Source organism: Ailuropoda melanoleuca, chromosome 9 (genome assembly GCF_002007445.2).
Source record: "Ailuropoda melanoleuca isolate Jingjing chromosome 9, ASM200744v2, whole genome shotgun sequence".
Taxonomy (NCBI): Eukaryota; Metazoa; Chordata; class Mammalia; order Carnivora; family Ursidae; genus Ailuropoda; species Ailuropoda melanoleuca.
Window position 1 is genome coordinate 12,762,802 of NC_048226.1, and position 15,289 is coordinate 12,778,090.

The window sequence follows — 15,289 nt, forward strand, 5'->3', positions numbered from 1 at the left end:
AGCCGAAGGCAGACGCTTAACCGCTGTGCCACCCAGGCACCCCAGGAGACCATTTTGATCCACGTCCCTGTAGTAGAACTGGGTTGGGAGCCTGCAGTGTGTTTTGTTCAAGGAACCCGGGTGATCTGGGCTTGGGGTAGCAATGGGAACTCTAAACCTATTGTCCCTGGGTCATGTGTTCAATATAGTAAGTGCCTTACATGTGCCGGACCTGTTGTAGGCATTGAGAATGGTCCTCAGAGGCTTATTCTCGTGACATATTCATTCTAGTAAAGGGAGAGTCATAATATGCAAATAACAGAGCATACATACATATAATTTTTGATAGTAATCAATGACGTGGAGGACTAAAGCTCTCAGTCCCTTTACTCAAAGATCTCTCATCCAAACCCTGATATCTCCATATGACCTGCAGAGTGAAGTCCAGATGACGTCTAGCAGTACCCAACAGCCTGCACAGCCCAGCTCTTGTCACGTCTCCCAAATTACTTTTCTTTCTCCTTCCCTCATTCCCCAGGACACATCCATACACTCCAGACTTGGGAGGAAGCAAAGAGTACAGTCTCTGGAGTCAGACTGCCTTGGTTCAAACCTCGGCTTGGCACTCACTAGCTGTGTGACGTTAGGTGAGTTACTCAACCTCTCTGAGCTATAGATTTGGTGTCTATAAAATGACTAGAGTGTGATAGCTATGTTCCAGCATTGAAGGAGATCACAGCCTTTAGAAAGAAAGCAGTGTCATAAGAACACAAGACACTTGTTTCCTAGCAATAATGACCACATTGTCTATGTGTATATGTGTATACACACCTGCATTCATGTATACTCGATTTAGTCATGACCTTACTCTAAAGTCAGAATATATTCATCTTAATGCCACACAGTACAGGAAGCCTTGGACGGAGCCTAGTTTTACTCTTCATGCACAGTCGATAGATGTTAAATAAAATATACTCAACTCACTGGTGTGTCTTGCAACGGATGGTAGAGATGTTTAAGTAGGAAGAATGCCATTTCGCAGGGCTCGGAAAGGGTAATTAGTAGACTGTTGGTACGACGTGGTGAAGAACTGTACCCTTTAGCTTTCAGAACAGCGGCTGGGGGGGCCACATTATGAGAATCCATGCATGCCACTTGGCAACATTAGAATTCCAAGACAGAACCGTCTTTAAAGATTTCCTCCCCTTGCAGCTGGATGGCGAGGTGGCCTGGGCTGCTCTGGGAACAGTGGTGAGCCTTTTATCATTTATATATCATTCCAGCAGGGGCAGAAAAAAGGGACAAAATACTGAAAATAAAATTTAATTAAAAAATAAAATCAAGAGAAATGTCTCTCAGAGGCCACCTCTGTTAGAAAGACCACCTGTCATTAAGCATTTTCCTGTCTATAAACCCGAGATTGGAAGCCGATCGACTCTTCGGTTGTTTAATTTTTAATGTCTCCTGTCTGGTCTCTGAGGTAGCTGTTCTAGTCAGAGGCTGTCGCACTGATATGCACCTTGCCCAGAGAAAAAGTGAGCAGTGAGCGTTCCCTCTGCTGGAACTGGCATCCACTGGGAGTAACCTGCTGGGGGAGAGATTCCTCCCTCCCCACCCCAGGAATTTGCTCTTATAATGATGCTAGTCTGTTCCCTCATTGCCAGTGAATTAATGTGATAAGACAGGGATGGAATGTTCTTGGGGGAAGGGCCGAATTGGTGACTCCTTGGCAAAGAACATCTTCTAAGTTAATTCTGTCCATCTTTCTGGGTCCTCAGGTCACTCATTCAATACACATTTATCGAGCATTTGCTATGAGCCATGCATTGTGGAAGGTATGGAGGTTGAAGCAATGAGGAGGTCAGAGGAAAAACTGTATTCTCATGACCCAGACATTTTACTGAGGGGAATGGGGAGAATAAACACTGTGACAAAGAAGGATGCTGGGTCATTTTAGATGATGATGGTGCAGAGAAGAGAAAAGCTGACAATGTGGTGCCCTGGGAATAAAGGTTTCCTGAGGAAGGCATAGTCCAGCAAGTTGAATGGTGAGAAAGAACCACTGATGCCAGAATCACAGGGAACAGTGTTCCAAGCAGAGGGAACAGCAAATTGTAAACTGATTTAGAGATGAGCTTAGCTTTTTTGAGAAATAGAGACATGTCACTATGCGAAGAGAAGGGACAGCAGACAAATGATGGATCATCAGACAATTGAAGGCATCTGAGGACTTCTGGGAACTGGTGAAAAAGGGGAGGATTTGGTCTACAGATTAGGCTTCAAACCTGGGATCAAAACATCCAGGAATAGTCTCATCCTGGCACAAGTGAAAGACTTGTGAACAAGGTCATGAATTCATCTTCAGTGAGTGACTTGCTCAGCTGCACTTCCTTGAGGGAAGGAATGACCCCCATGGGCCTGCTTCCTGAGTCTCTGCTCAGTCCCACCCCCTCTTGCCTGCATGGACATGCTGTCTCTCCACCGGAAGCCCTTCCTTAACTCTGGGCCCCAGGGTTCTGTTCTCTGCTTCACTGTCACCTTCCGGAAATGCATCGATGATGCCTCCCTCCTGCTCAGTCTTGTCCTTTAGATTTCGACATGAAGCCCCAGCACCTTAGTTTGGCACGTGAGACACCCACGGTCTGCCCTCTGCCAGCCCTGAGTCCTTATGGCTGTGCACCACGTCCCCACCAGCATGCATACTCACATGCGCCTCCATGCCTGGTGTGCCTCCAGAGCCTTCACCTAGCCCTTCTTTCTGCCTGGACCACCCACTGTCTCCCTCAACATCTGGAAGGTGCTTTCTTATTCCTCACATGCCACCCCAACTTGCTATCTGGTCCTTTTGGAAAACCTCCCACATCTCCCAGTCTAATTGAATATCTTTACTCTCCCAGGAGAAGAATCAGTTCAGGTGGAATGGTAGACTGGAGAGAAGATGGGGGCCAGGCAGATTTCAGAGGGGAGAATGTTCCAGCAGAGAAAATAACAAGAAAAGACCTGAGTTGGAAGTGAACGTGGTTGGGTGAGTCCCAGTTTGCCTTTGTGCCTTCTGAACTTGGGCTCCTGGGGACAGGGTGGGGGTGGGGGTTGGGACTGTCTGTAGCTCCTGGAACTTTGTGCCTCCCCTCAGTGTATATTTGAGCTGGTATTTTGAAGCCCTTTGAAATAATTTAGAGGGGGGGAAAGCCCCTGCAGTACATTTATTAAGTGACAAGATTAAAATGAATTCTACTATAGCTTCTATTGTGAGAGTCATAAATAGCATTTAGTGTTCATAATCTCATTTTTGGAGGACTTTAATTTTCTTGCTCCAGGAATGTTTATAAAGTAAAAAGGAACTTTTGGTTGCGTCAGTGAGAGAAGCTATTTCAGAGGGACCCTGAGAGATGTGCACCACTCCCTGTTCCTGCCCTAATTAAGGCATTTGTTGCTGTGTTTTAATAGCTCCAAATGCATTGTGCTCACAGTAGCTGGGTTTATAAACAGCTTTTCCTCAAGAGGACAGGGGAAACCTTCTTTTACAAATTATAAATTGTAATTTCTTGTGGGCAGGACAGTGGCATATCTTCTTCATTTACTATCCTTAGAGCATCCTGGCCCGGTCCCAGACCTGCTGAGTCCCAAAGTCCAGGCTGAGGGGACCAGCAAGCTTCATTGTGGCACAGCTCGGAGGTATTTGTGATGGCCGCTCAAGTGTGAGGACTCCTGAGGTAAGGGAACGGTTTTCATTGAGTCTCCATATGCCAGGCACTCTGCTCGGTCCTTGCTGCTCAAAGCGTGGTCCTCAGACCCCTCTGATGAGCTAAGCTGCCATGTTGTGAGCTGTCCTGTGGAGAGGCCCACATCTCAAGGGATGGAGGACAGCCTCCAGCCAACAGCTAGTAAGGAACTGAGGCCTCAGTGTAAGGACTTACAGGAGCTGAATCCTACCAACAGCCGTTGTGTGAGCTTGGAAGCCGATGGACTGCTCTGTTGAACCTAGAGGAACCTTTATCCCTGGCTGACACCTTGGGAGCCTGGGAGACACCCAGAGCCAGAGGACCCAGTGAGGTCACACCACACTGGGATGCCTGACTCACAGACACTGTGGAATAAGGAATGTTGTTGTATAAAACTGCCACATTTTGGGGTAACTTGATATGCAATCATTGATAACTAATACAATCCCCCGTCAGGTGAAATTCTCTAAGGCTAGCCTGTAAAATTAATGGAGGGGCTCTTTGCTGGCTCTAAAGCTACACAGAAAAACCTAGTGTAGGAGAGACTGTAAGTATTCACCAAATCTGGTTTTCCTCCCCTTCCCTTGTACAAGGGAAGCCACGTTTCCCAGTCCACTTTGAATCCAGATGGAAGATGAGCCTGATAGAATATTTTGGGGAGTAATGCACACCAGGCAGATGCACCCAGACTAACTCTGAAAGTCCCTGCGTCCTAGTCCCACCCATTTTAGGAGATCCCTTCATGTTCTTATGCTTTGCTTGTTAGCTGGAGGGATGTGGAGGCCCCAAGAGAGGACTTGAAGGAAGACTTAAAGGCTAGCGAGCTGATGGAAGGAATCCAGTCCTAGGTGACCACTTTGAGGAGAGTCTTCTAGGGAACTGCCAACCTGGAGCATTCAGAGCGAACTTTGTGGGAACAAGAATCAAGCTTTGTTGCAATAAGCCCTTGAGAGGCTGGGACTTTTTGTTATGCAGCTAACTTAACCTGTCCTGACCAAATCACCTACCTACTTGTTTTATCTATTTAATTTGCTCTACACTTTTTAGATCAGTTATTATTTTTCAGTCCTTTAAATATAATTATTATACTTTAGGTAACATTTATCTATTTGCTTTGCAAGTATTTATTGGCTGCCAATTACAAGGCTTACATTCATAAGAAGGCACAGATTTTTTCCTTAACAAATTCTCAATGAATTAGGACAATCGACACACAAAGGGGCAGTTGAATGGAATTATAATAGGGCTACACTCATGGACCTTGTTGAAATATCCTTTATACCTAAAACACTACCTCTTTTATATCTTAACAGCATGAACACTTCGACCTTCTTTACCATATTTATTAAATATCTGTTGGGTTGCAGAGGTAGGAAGGTGTGGCTGTTTTGCATTACAATGAATTTGGTTCAAGTAGAGACAATTTGTATGTAGGGGACAAGAATTGAAGTCCCAGAAGGAAAACATGGGTAGATATTCGAACTTTACTGAGTAGATGCTAGAGAGCCATTGATGGTTGTAGAGGGAATATACGAGATCAACTTTTACTTAGGAAGATTGACTAGGCAAACGTATACAGGGTGGCTTAGAAGAGGGAAGAGAACACGCATATTGGAAGACTAGGTGGGAGACTCAGCGTGTAGTAGGTTAAGCATGAATCAACAGAGTTCTGCTTGAGGGCAAGAGGAGAGGAAATTAATTAATGGAAGTTAGCTTTGAGAGAAAAATCTATAAATCTGGCTGAGAGAAATTACTTGCACATGATCTGAGATCATTGCTTGGTGTTTCACTTTTTATTTCTTCCATCTGAATTTAGCTCTGGTGTGTATGTGTGTGTGTACCACTTTCATTAAATAAGATGTCACACTGTATGTAGGAAAGGTACTATTTCTATAATGTTATATTGAATTGTGCTTATTTTTATCTGATACTTTATGTTTAAAACAAACAGTCCAGCCATATATGAATTTTCTTGCATTACTTAGGGAGAATTAAAAATACACCTTTTCTATATATTACTCTCTGGTGTGACATTACAGGAACAATTATAGACTATGTCAGCATAGGCTAAGAATTCATTGAGAAGCTGAAGGATTTTTTTCCGAGAGCAGTGTCTGCCCCCTGTGACTCCCGCCCTCACTCCTACAGAGGAGAGAGTGTCCTTCCCTTTCTCTCCTGCTAAATGGCAGGTACGTTAGCGATCTACTTGGAAAGTTGGACCCGGGCCAATTGTAGGTGCATGTGGGTGGGTGTCAAGGGTAGGGACAGATGTTAGCCTCCCAAATAAATGCAAGAGGCAGTGGGACCCTTGGGGAGCATTGGGCCTAAGACACAGGGCTGTATTGGAAGGTGCCTGCATCTGAGGTTGGCTGGACCCATGACCCTGAGTTCCTCAGGGGCTGGAAGTGGGCTCTTGTAGGGAAGCAGGACTGTGTCCTTTTGAGAGAGATCCATCCAAGAAGACGATGCGAGGGGCCTTGGAGCCACTGGAGACAGTGTTGTGGGTGCCTTACGTGGCCATCTGAAGAAGTCTTTGCCCACATGGAGGTGACAGCGGGATGAAGACCATGAACAAGAAGAAGGATCTAAAGACTCTCACCCCAACAGGTGCTTTTCCATGAGGAAAAGCTTCAGCATATGGATTCTGCCACACGCAGAAGCCATCCAGGCCAGATTTACAAGTCCCCACCACAGAATTCTCTTCCTGGTCCTCACCTTTTCTGCCCACCATGTTCCACCCTTAGTGGGTCTTAAGCAGCAAAGAACAAGTGGTGGACAGAGTTGCTGAGGGAAAGATCTATTCATTTGAGAGAGAAAAAGAGAAGGAGAGAGAGAGAGAGAGAGAGAGGCGATGGAGGGAGAGGGAGAGAGAGAATCCCAAGCAGACTCCCTGTTACATGAGGATCCTGGCACGGGGTTCAATCCCACGACCCTGAGGTCATGGCCTGAACCCAAATCAGAAGTCAGATGCTTAACTGACTGAGCCACCCAGGTGCCCCTCTGGCTTCTTTATTCACACAAGTTTCCTGGTCCACAGATTGAATCCTGAGCCAGAGAGGAGAGAAGTTTTCAATTGACTAAGAGCTCGGGCACTGGGCTAGAACGTTTGATTACTCAGAAGTAAGCAGACAGTCTTACTCACTGAACAGTGATAACTAGAAACACTAAGATTCTGCTCAGGGCTTGAGGCAGGTGGGGAAGGTTTGGGGCCCAGAGTGGCTTTGCCTGCACTGGTGGGAGAAAGACCAGTTGCTGCTTCTTTATAACCACGAAGTCCAGTCCTCCCAGAGAACAAAAACCAAAAAGCAAAAAACCCAACCAACAAATGCAATGCACAAAAACCACTCTGGAGGGCGCCTGGGTGCCTCAGTCGGTTAAGCATCTGCCTTCAGCTCAGGTCATCATCCCAGGGTCCTGGGATGGAGCCCCACAGTGGGCTCCCAGCTCAGCCAAGAGCCTGCTTCTCCCTTTTCCTCTGCCCCTCCCCCTGCTCATGCAAGCTCTCTCTCTCTCTCTCTCTCTCTCTCTCTCTCTCTCTCTGTCAAATAAATAAAATCTTTAAGAAAACCCCACTCTGGATAACTTCAATTTTCTGCCTTCTCTTAGTATAATTGAAACAATGTTTCTGGTTGGGTCTGACTCAGAAAGACCCTGGTTGGTAAAGATTTTATTAGCTCCCCCCAAATTTAAATTTCCTTCCCTAATTTCATCTACACCTACTGCCATGCAGAGCCATTCTGAAGCCTAAGGCAAGGCGAAAAATCAGAACGCGGATACTATGCTTATTTAAAATTTTGAAATTTTGCTCATCATGGGTTTTTGCCTTAATTTTGATTTTTAAAAATACTGCATTAAAGTATTACTTTAATTATCTCTCAAATATTGTGCCCAAGGCAGATGCCTTACTTACCTTCCTCTAGTCCCAGCTCTGTCTCCACCTCATGACCCCCGAGTCCAACACCATCACCACCCACTTTGGTTCTGGGGGGGAGGAGGAAATAGAAAAAACCCTCAGGATGAGGAACAGTTTCCAGCAAAAAGCCCTGTGCCCCAGGGGTCTCATACCCCAAATAGGTGATGTCTGCACTTGGTGTCCCAGACCAAACTACAAAAACCTTGAGGTTATATGTTTGCTATTGGGGATCATTTATGATTCCCTTTTTCTGTCTAGAACACTGTTTACAGAGAACTAGAACTGTCCCCAGGGCCCCAGTGTGCTTGGATAATGGAAGTCTTCATAGATAGCCATTATGTACAACTCCAGTCCTTCAAAGCCTTTTTGCTTTAAAGATGTTCTTTCTTGGCATTTGGGAAATGGAGAAATGTGGAAAGATTTTTTTTCCTAGTACAACTTGGAAGCGAAAACCAATGGTTTAGATAGAAGCTAGGCTCTGATCTCCAGTTCTGCCACATTCTAATTGCGCAATCCTACTTTCCATCCAAACCTCAGTGTGCCCATCTGTAAAATGGCACCTCGTAGGACATGGGGCACCTGGGGGGCTCAGTGGGTTAAGCATCTGCCTTCAGCTCAGGCCATGATCTCAGGGTCCTGGGATTGAGTCCCACATCTGGCTCCCTGCTCTGTGGGGAACTTGCTTTTCCCTCTCCCTCTGCCCTTCCCCCTCATTCTTGCTCTCTCTCAAATAAAAAAAAAAAAAATCTTTAAAAAAATAAAATAAAACACTGCCTAGTAAGACACATGTAAGCACGAAGAGTCTATTTAGCTCAAAATAACTGAAAAATGTGGTTCAAGGGGGCTGAGGTGAGGGCTGAATCCACAGAGGTAAGTGGGGTCATGTGGTAAACTACCTTTCAATTTATTCACTGTCCAGTGGGATAATTCCTGTGCCACGCTCAGCTGTGCACAGAGGATACATGCCCTAAGCACTAATTATTGTCATTATTGGACTTTTACATGATCGCCAGTTGTTCTAATGCTGAATCTGGGTAAGAGTACACACGGCAGAAGTGTCTTCCTTGGGTGGGTCACTCTTTATATAGTTATTTTAGCTACTTGGCCCAAATTGGGCAGATTGGCCAGAAAATCATGCTGGGTCCGCAGCGATGTGGAAGAAAGATAAAAAGGAGAACTTCAGGCTTAGGTGGGCAAAAGGACCCCAACCTGGCTTGAGAAGATGAGTGTGGGTCTACAGGGGAAGGGAAAGCAACCGTGGTTTGGACTGGCATGAGGGTTAAAGTCAGACACGATTACAGGTGTCCCAGCAGGGAAGGATCCTTAGTGGGAGGCGGGCAGGCTGTGAGAGCAAAGCTAGGAGGACACGGATGAAGGACAGGCATTGCAGAGACGGATCAACTCCAACCCTCCTGGAGAAGTTGCCAGGCGCAGTATTTTGAAGAGGGTCCTGGGGCCACGTCCAGCTCAGTGGGCAAAGTGCCCCGATCGATTAGTGAGGCCGTCCTACGGCTCCACCATTTTCCAAGTTGAGAATCTCTGATGTACTGTTTCAGACCATTCTTAGCAAGTCCCAGGAATAAACAGAGGTGTCCAACTTCCCTGGAAAAGGGGCTCATGCAGATTTGCAACAGAAGGATTAGAAGCAGAAAACAGTGCACCTCTCTGTACCCTTCCTACTCCCACTTAGGGAATAGCATTAGTAAGACCTACAGATGACAGGCCAGAACTCAGGGCTCCAGCCCCAGTGGGTAAATGGGTAACAGGAAAACAGGTCTTGCAATCATGTTGGATTAAACAGGACTACCAGTAGGGGGGCTGTAACTCATGGGGGTCCCCAAGTGTCAGGGACCCTTCAGTCTGAGCTCACACACTGAGCCACAGCTGCACCTGCTTGATAAAGGAGACTGTGTGGGAAAGAGAACGATGAGAGAGGAAAGCCTGGGGGGATGGAGCTGGGTGAGTCTCAGACATCAAGGCCAAAGTGAACTGGTGGTAAAGCAAGGACACGCTCCTCTGAAACCACATGGCTAAACGACACGTCCATCCTGTAAACACAGAGAGAGGAGCACATGCAGCCCCAAAGCAAGACGAGGAGCAAACTCTCCAAGGCTCCTGATTGGGCTGGCAAATGCTTAAAATTTAGGCATGAATCATTGGTGAAGATACTTTCTTTGTTATTTTATATTAAACTATTTCAAGCAAAGATTCTTCCATTTGGGCATCCTGCCTCACTATGACAGGATGAGGGCAATTTTTCTCTGCAAAATCTCTCTCTCTTTATGCCGTTTCATCATTCATATCCTTGCTTTGATCTTTGTAGAAATGAAGAATAAGTCATCATCCATGTACAAGGATTGGTGGGCTTTGGGCAAAGAACACTAACTTCTCAGTACATTTGTTCCTCCATTTCTTCCATGGGGTATGCTCATTGTTTGCATAGGGTGGATGGAAGGATGAATTGAGTTAACAAATAGGAAATGCTCCTAACAGTTCCTGTGGAACTCAGTAAAAGTTAGCCAAGCCTGTTACTACTATTATTGATCCATTCCTGAACCAAAAAACAATTACAGGATAATCTGCAAAACAAAAAGACAACATGGAAAGAAATGGATGAAGCAATCAATTTTGGAAAGTAAAAGTCACTAGTGAAAAGTAAAAGCATATTAGTCAAATTGTGATTGGGTCTTGTGGAAGGAAAAAAAAATAATGCATTTTTCTTACTTATCTGGATTTCTTGACTTCATGCAATCAAGGGCAAAACAAACTTCTAGATTTATTTTACTCAGGGAAGTATAAACCTAGAAAAACTTGAGGGTTACACTGCCTATCTCCATCATTTATTTATCTATCAGGCTACCTGTCTATCTATCTATCCATCCATCCGTATGTTTAACCATCCATCCAACATCCATCCATCCATCCAGTCATCTATCTATCTATCTATCTATCTAAATATTATTTCCAATGTTTATTTGAATTCTTACTATGTGTCAGGCACTGGGTTAGACACATAAGATGTATTATCTTTCATCTAATAGATTTCTATCTTGTGGATCTGGCAGCAATGGACAAATCAGTAAGTACAACAACAAAAAAAGTTGCATGTGCTTAGCAAGAAAGATGCCCTTAGGTCTTTCAGGGCTCGAGAGACAAGAAGTGTTCAGAAAAGATTACACAGAACACAGCAATACCCCAACAGATGGACAACAGGTCAGTCTTGGCAGAGATAGCAATGTAAAGAAAGACATGGAGGTCTGGAAGAGTATGGAGAACTCTGCTGCTGAGCTTGTTGCTTTTAAAGTATGTTTCAGACTGGCAACACCAGGCTCATCCGGGAGCTGGGTTAGAAAAGCAGCATCTGAGACTCCACTCCCATGGGGTGAGATGGACTTCAGGGCTGGGAGCAGACAGTCCCCGGAGAGCCTCCACGCACAACCACATTGTTTGAAGTTACTGCCAGGAGCTCACTGCCTCCCCACAGCCCAGGGCACACCCATTCGCTTGTCCAATGAACCCTGCGTTGAGTATCATGAAGACAAGATCTTTATTAACTGACCAACCCCAGTTGATCACCTGTCCTCTCCATCTACTTTATAAAGTGGGAGTCCTATCTAGTCTCTTAGAACAAAGGGACTTGAGTGGTATTTTGTCTCTCTTTAAGAACAGCTCACCGCTGTGATGGAAGATATGGGGAGAAAATAGACCCTCCTGCCTGCAAGTTCTGCTTCCCTTTGCCTCCCAGTCTCCGGGGCTGAGGACCTGACCCTTCTGTTTCAGTGGCAGGCATAGCAAACTCTGGCTATTGTTGGTGTCATTTCTAAAGTGCTTGAAGTTCACCTGAAATTAAGACAGGAGCAGCCTGAATGTAGCTGCCGCTAGTTTAATTATGAAAGACACGATGAATAAAGGGAAGCCCCTGGAAAGAAGAGAAGAAAATTCTAGCCACAGCCCAACAGGTGAAGAGGCTATCTCTGGAGCCTGGGGCTCAGGCTCAGGCTTTCCAGGGCCTGGGATCAAAGAAGACTCCCAGCAGAGCCGGAAGCCACGTGCATCTCATCTCCTTGACAGTGTGATTTTAGTGATTTTATGAATCCATTTCCCTCTGCGCCAAGCAGCGCGGTCTTGAAGAGGACAGGGACTGCAGATCAGTCCCCATGTCTGTATCTCTATTGCTCTCCACAAAATATGTTTATGGCTGTGGAATCAGACTCAACTCTTTCTTAGAAGGAAGCGGTGATTTGCTCCACGGAGCGGCACGTGTCCACTCTGGCCGATGCTGTTGGAGGTGATCCTTTCTCCTGGTAGCAGACAGAGCGGGTGTGTGTGAGAGAATCCACAGAAACTCCAAAGCTGTGCTTCCTCGGGAGGAGCCTGTGCTGTTAGGCTCTAATTTTTCGATTTTGTGGCACACATGATGTCTCAGAAGAGGGATATGTCTCTTCTAACAACCATCATTTTTATATAAAATGGAAGGTATTCACATTACATCTTCATCTTCTCGATCTCAACTAGTAACAATATCAGAACTACTCCCTCCTGACAACTATATTCATTTCTCATTAAAGATATTTCATGTTTTATTCAGGAATTTAAATGAAGCTATCAGAGCCCGGAATGGCATCCGTTTGGTATAATTGTATCTCACTGATGCCAGCCCCAAGAGTTCTAATTAATATATATTTAGCTCCCTGACTGTCTTTAGACCAAACGGTTGAGCATAGAAGACAGGAAGAAAACACACACACACACACACACACACACACACACACACACATTGAGATTTGAACAGGAAAGACTTTTTTTAAAAGAGAGGATTTTTGGGAAATGTGCATTTCAAGGGCTTTACTTCTCTATCTATGTCAGAAATTACTTTCAGGCCATGGAGTGCTTTATGAAAAATGGGCTGCCTGATGATAATTATTTTTATTGATCACACATTCAAGTTATTAATTTTTTAATCTCCTTTCTTTCCTTTTTTTTTTTTTTTTGGTTGCAAAAATGTTCATGCCCAGGGAATTACTATGTGCATTCACAATCCTCCTTTGGTTTGCTCTCCCCTTTCCTCTCTCTGGCCTTTTTCCCTCCGACCTCACACTATTAAAAAGAGATATTGTTCCTCTTTGCCAACGTGAAAATGACTGGAGCCATCTTGGGATTACTCGGCCTCCCTAAACCCATAATATGAAAAGAAGCTAATTGGGTACCAACCTCATTCCTTTTGGGGTTTGCCATTCCCCCGAATTCCCTCCAACCACATCCCCATTCTCACTTGCAGGAAATGAGTTTAGGGACATTGCTTGTGCTGGTCTAACATTGGAATTCATAGCACTTGTGCTCACTTAGAAGCCTCAATTCACTCCCGGTCCTGGGATGCTCTGGGACTGTGGTTTATAAATCACTCCAGCGGTGTGCCTTGTACAGAGATCAAGACCCCTGTGAGCTCCAGTCATATTGAATTGTGCCGGGCAATGGAGTGTCCTTAAGAGTTTACAGTAAGGAAAAACAAAGGCCTTATAAATAGAACAATTCATCCGACACTTACAACATTTACAAGGCACTATTGAAAAGAAAAAGGATGCTATTTTCCTTTGTTCTCAATCTTGGTCTCATTCACTGAGGAGGGTAACTCTTCAATAGGACATAAATTGGTGTATAGAAATAGCCCAGACCAAAACTTAAGTTGTTATTTAAACCACTGGTAGGGGTCATTTAGTGCTTTATTAGCCTGTCATAAACCTCCCCTGAATCTAGTTTACACTACAAAGATTTGTCCTCATCCCTGGGCCTCTGTAGCAAAGATGCCACTGCTGGTTCTCCTTCGTCGGGGAGAGGTGACAAGTTCTTGCAGGTCCCGGATGTGTGATGTGGGCGAGGCCAGTCACTTGGCCCCCTGAGCGAGTGTGAACCGAGGACGTAAAAATATGTCTATTTCACGGGGGGGGGGGCGTTGTTAGAACCATGGTGATGACAAGAAGGACCATTTGGTATACTGAATGCTTACCATATCCAGGCATCGTACTCAGTAATAAACACCCACTTCCACACTCAGTAACAAAGAAAGATACATTGTCAATTGCCAGAAGTTACATTCCTCTACCAACGGGAGTAGTATTTTGAAACCTGTATTTAACCAGGTGAATATTTCCTCCCCTTAAAAATCAGACTGGGTATTCCAAGAGAATGAAGACTTGGAAAAGATTTCTGGGGGAAGGCCGGTCCAGTCTATTTTCCTCTCTGTCCCAAGATAGCATCTTTCTAAGTGAAAACAAGCCTCCCCAAATGGGGGCTGGGGAGGGCCCCCAAGTGCTCAGGCGCTCATGCTCAGTTGATTCCCAGGTACATTAGCCCACAGCCTTATTGACTACCACGTCCATTTGACCAGACTCGGAGGGGTTTTTATTATCTGAAACGCCTCACTGCGTGGGCACGATGACAGGTGTGTCATGAAGAGAACAATAACCAGAAACAGATGCATGGAATATTCACCAATATGTCAGCAACTACAGTGCATGTCAGCAGTGCGCATCCTCACCAGGAAAAAAAAAATAGGAAAAGAAAGAACATTTATTTCCACGAAGCCAATTTCCATGCCAAACTGAGCATCTGTCCGGCTTTTGTGGTTGGTATAAACAGGACTCACACACACTCAAAAATAATGTCAAAAGTTCAAAGGGTGGAGAGTAGAGAATTCTCACGTGGGCAAATAAATGAGGTCTGCGGATTGGCTGGCCTTCACTCGGCTTTACATGAAGTGTCTCCTTGGGGCTGGGGTGATGTGTGGCTTTGATTCTCTGCCCTTGTCCTTCCATAACCTGGTTTGGAATGTAGCCCAGTCCTAAGAGATTGGGGGTCACTCCGGCTTGATAGTGTAAGGTCAGAAAATGGAATGAAGCTCGGATATCTCAATTGAGATTTGAGTGTATAAAAGTATAAATCAAAAAAGCAAAATCCTTGAAGGGACACCTTGCAGCTGTCACTACAAATGAAAGGTTTCAAAATAAGTAGATACAAGAACAGCGAGGCTGGTGCAACTCATAATTCCCTTGCAGGCCTACTTGAAGAAAACGGGAGTGCAGCTGAACACTCAGAAGTAAAGAATGTACATTATTCCAAGCAAGGATGCTGGCCTGAGTTCTTTAATAAAATGGTGTCACTTCAGGGACAATATTTAGAGTGTTTTGAAAAAGAAAACAAAACCCCCCCTTCATGTGCTTTTTCGCAGGATGCAAATTAGAGACTGAAGCAGGTGATAAACATCAGCATCTTGAGGTTATCGGTGCTTTGTTCTTGGAGAATCTCGATATTCTCCAAGTTGAGTCATTCATTCAGGAAGGGAAAAAAGTAAATGGATTTTGTCCGCCTTTACTCCTAAACGCCACTGTCTTATTTGGCTGCAGGATATTTGTGATTTTATGTTTATTTAAACAGACATATTTCTAGTTTATGAGCATGTTCCAGAATAGAACTGCATGTTGCTTGGAGTGTAATTCATATGGGCAAACACCTGATCCCCTTTAATAAAAGATAAAAGAGAAACAATTCCCGTGCCGTTCCAAGACCTTACTGGTGCCTAGCTTGCCTAGCTCATAGACACAACCTTCTTACGTGACCTTCTAATCAGTACAAGAATCCCAGATACCGAACTCCAGGTATGGTGATTATAAATGACTCT

At 44.9% G+C, this 15,289-nt stretch overlaps 1 long non-coding RNA gene across 1 annotated transcript in view; it reads left to right on the forward strand.

Moving 5' to 3' along the window:
• Positions 1 to 2,873: 2,873 nt before the first annotated feature.
• Positions 2,874 to 15,289, forward strand: part of LOC117803724 — a 43,826-nt gene continuing 31,410 nt past the window's right edge. The window contains exons 1-2 of the long non-coding RNA XR_004627703.1: positions 2,874 to 3,004; positions 3,570 to 3,692. This is a non-coding gene — a long non-coding RNA (uncharacterized LOC117803724). The remainder of the gene's footprint in view (positions 3,005 to 3,569; positions 3,693 to 15,289) is intronic.